Raw genomic sequence first — 3,594 nt, 5'->3', positions numbered from 1 at the left:
AAGCATCGATCAGACCGTCAAACCTCAGAGGGAAGGCAGGGGAGAGTAGGAGGGAGGAGGAGAGATTAACCAAAGAACTTGTATGCATGCATATAAGCCTAACCAATGGACACAGACACCAGGGGAGTGAGGGCATGAATGGGGGGTGGGTGGGGGGGCTATGGGGGGGGGGGGGAAAGGACCCATATGTAATACCCTAATAAAGAAAAAAATAATTTAAATTAAAAAAAACTATTCCAACAAATCAATAAAAAAAAGACTTTAAACGTTAGACTTTAGAGTTAATGCTGGAACCAGTTATAACTTTTGAGGAGGTTGGGATGGAAGGAATATATTTTAGTGTAAGAAGTACCTGATTTTTGAGAGGCCAGGGGGAAGAATGTCATAAACTGAATATTTATGTCTACAGTAATTCATATGTTGCAGCCATCATCCCCAATGTGATGGTATTTTAGGTGGGGCTTTGGGGCGGTAACTAGGTTTAGATGAGGTAATGAGGGTGGGCCCTCCTGATTGGATTAGTGCTCTTAGAAAAACAAAGAGGTACAAGAGCTCTATCTTGGATATGTGAGGACACAGTGAGAAGGTAGCCTCTGCAAGCCAAGAAGAGGCCTCTCACCAAGAGCTGATTCTGCCAACACATTGATCTTGGACTTTCCAGCCTCCAGAACTATGAGAAATAAAATAATTGTTGTTTAAGCCACCCTGTCTATGGCATTTTGTCATGGCAGCCCAAGCTGACTAAGACAATGGACATGAAGAGAATTAAGTTTTCTCCTTTAATCCAGTGAAATTTTTAGGTTATTTGTTACTTCAATCTAACCTAGCCTGATATGATAGAATGGTTGTCAAACCCAATTTTGGCTATCTGTATTCCTTGGATCCATTCAGGTTCAGAACATAATTTTTTTAAAAAAATATATTTTCTTGATTTTTTATAGAGAGGAAGGGAGAGGGATAGAGAGTTAGAAACATCGATGAGAGAGAAACATCGATCAGCTGCCTCCTGCACATCCCCTACTGGGGATGTGCCGGCAACCCAGGTACATGCCCTTGACCGGAATCAAACCTGGGACCCTTCAGTCTGCAGGCCAATGCTCTATCCACTGAACCAAACCGGTTAGGGCAGAACATAATTTTTTTTACTACACTAGCAGTGTTATCCTGCTACATTTTTAAACAGGTTGTATGATAACTATTGTCAGTTGTTGTATTGTAACTCTGAATTGACTGCTATGTGATTATGCCCATAGATTGTCTCTTGTGCTATAAGGCTTGGAAGAGACTGAACATAATTTTCAGCCCTCGCTAGGGACTACCTCAGAGAACAACCCTCTCACTTTTTTTTTTTTTTTTAATATGGAATGCTTCACAAATTTGCATGCCATCCTTATGCATGGACCATGCTAATCTCTGTATTGTTCTAATTTTAGTATATGTGATGCTGAAGTGAGCACCAACCCTCACTTTTTATTGTGAAAACAGGTTTTATCATACTTTTTATATGCTCTGATAAGATTATTTCACTGACTCCTACTTCTCCAATAAATCATAAAATTCAAGAATGCCAATATTTTAGATAAAGCTAATTTTTATATATTATTTCCTAATATTATTTTTCTCTAAATTGCATGGTTCTACATTATGTACTTCCACTGTTTATTTTCTGGCTTAGTTATTTTTCCTCAACATAATATAATAAATGACATTCTAAAAAAAGAGTGGGTACATCTTTCTAAGGCTTTATCTTATTGGCAAAAATTAATTTAAGTAGAAGCATGTATTATCTAATTTGTTAGTTTGCATTTGTAGTGTAAAAATTAGAGCTAAACATATTTTTTTTTAATTTTAGCCTTATATGTATGTTGCAGATGCAATCTGTTTGTCTGAAACATTGTTGAAAGTAGTTAAATTATTTGTAACAGTTGAGATTTCCACTTTGACTTGCCATAAATTAAAAGAAAAATGTTTTCTACTGAAGCCAAAGCTTAAAAATTCCCCAATAAGAACTCTTTCTGCATTTATCATATGACTTAATGTGACACAGCATAATGAAATGTAATTCCGTTTTCTATTATTTATTCTACCATGGCACAGTATATCACTTAAAACTGATTTATCTTGGAAGAAAAGCCAATTTCTGAAGTATTTATGGTATGAAGGAATAATTACTATGAAGCATCACAAGGCTACTTCTGTCCTGACTTTAGAATCTTGCAACAACGTTTTCTAAACTTCGGAGTGGCCATGCAGAATTCTGTTTCATAGGGTGTTGGGAAACACTAAAGGATTAGCACCCTTGGAGCATGTGATGTTCTAAGAGATAGTGCAGGCCACGCGAGAGGCAAAGTAATTGAGTATACATTAAGAAAGTTCATGTGCATTCCAAGGTATTCTCATGAAATCTGCCCTGGCTCTTAGCCTGAACAATATCTTAGGTGGAGGGCTTAAAAATATTTATTGAACATAAACACAAGTAGATTTCCCTTTTAATGTAAAAAATGTCATTACGAATCTGTTATAGGTACTGTTTTATGCTACTGTGGTTTTGATATTTGGAACTTTAGAGTATAACAAGGGATGCTAATAATTATGGCTAATAACATGGATAAACTTGAACTTTAAATAGGCAAACTAGGAGGTATATATACATTTTCTCAATGAGCTTTAAACTAATTACACACATAAAACATAATTATATAAACAATACAAAATACACACAAAATAATGCAAAATAAAAAATAATTACATAAAATAATCACAGAGGCATTTAAGCTTTGATTAACTTTACGCTCTGATTTAGTGTTTAGTAAATATGTGTGCAAATGTATATGGCATTTCTGCAGTAGATGCTGTCCCATGACCTCTTATTTATCTGCGCTTCCTTCTTCTGCCACATACTTACTTGCATTCATACGTATCCTTGGCACATTCTAATCATGGTAGCCGAAGTAGACTTTCAGATTAAAACTACTTTCTCCCTGGGCCTCTGGGTTAAGTTCTTCTTTTCATACCTCCTTAGGGACCTTACTTGATTGATTCTTTCCCAAAGCCTGGAGAGTGTTACTGGAGGTACGTATGAGTCTTGGTAGTAGTAGCAAATATTCAACTAAAAATTGAGTGCAAGGTCTCCATTTTCCTTGTTGCTTGATATTGAGAAATTCCCTTTCAACTCTGGAGGCCACTACAAATGGACCCCTTCTAGGCCTCAGCTTTTCTGGAGCAGCTGTAGAAAGCAGCCCTGAGGACGTGCAATTCTGAGCTCTTGACAGTAGAGAATTGTCTATAGAGGGAGAACTGAATGCTTCTTATCTCTTTTCTCATGGTCCCAAACATATTTTTTTAAAAAGTGTTCTTACTACTCAGCCATAAGAAAAGATGAAATGCTGCCATTTTCAACAACATGAATGGATCCTGTGAATATCATGCTAAGTGAAATAAGTCAGATGGAAAAAGTAAAGAGCCATAAGATTTCACTCATATGTGGGATATAAAACTGAAAGCAACAAATGAACAAACATGACAAGCAAACAAAAACTCACACACAGACAACAATATGGTGATTACCAGAGGGAAAGGGTGGTGGTGAGGAAG

The 3,594-nt window shown here is 36.5% G+C and overlaps 1 non-coding gene across 1 annotated transcript; it reads right to left on the bottom strand.

Moving 5' to 3' along the window:
* Nucleotides 1-1,353: 1,353 nt before the first annotated feature.
* LOC139013316 (U6 spliceosomal RNA) lies at nucleotides 1,354-1,457 on the bottom strand. The gene has a single exon (XR_011471978.1). It is a non-coding gene; the product is annotated as a U6 spliceosomal RNA (small nuclear RNA).
* Nucleotides 1,458-3,594: the final 2,137 nt, after the last annotated feature.

This window comes from Myotis yumanensis, unplaced genomic scaffold (assembly GCF_028538775.1).
Source record: "Myotis yumanensis isolate MYYU_CA2020_CCGP unplaced genomic scaffold, mMyoYum1.0.hap1 SCAF_6, whole genome shotgun sequence".
Lineage (NCBI taxonomy): Eukaryota > Metazoa > Chordata > Mammalia > Chiroptera > Vespertilionidae > Myotis > Myotis yumanensis.
This window is presented reverse-complemented; position numbering and strand designations above follow the sequence as displayed.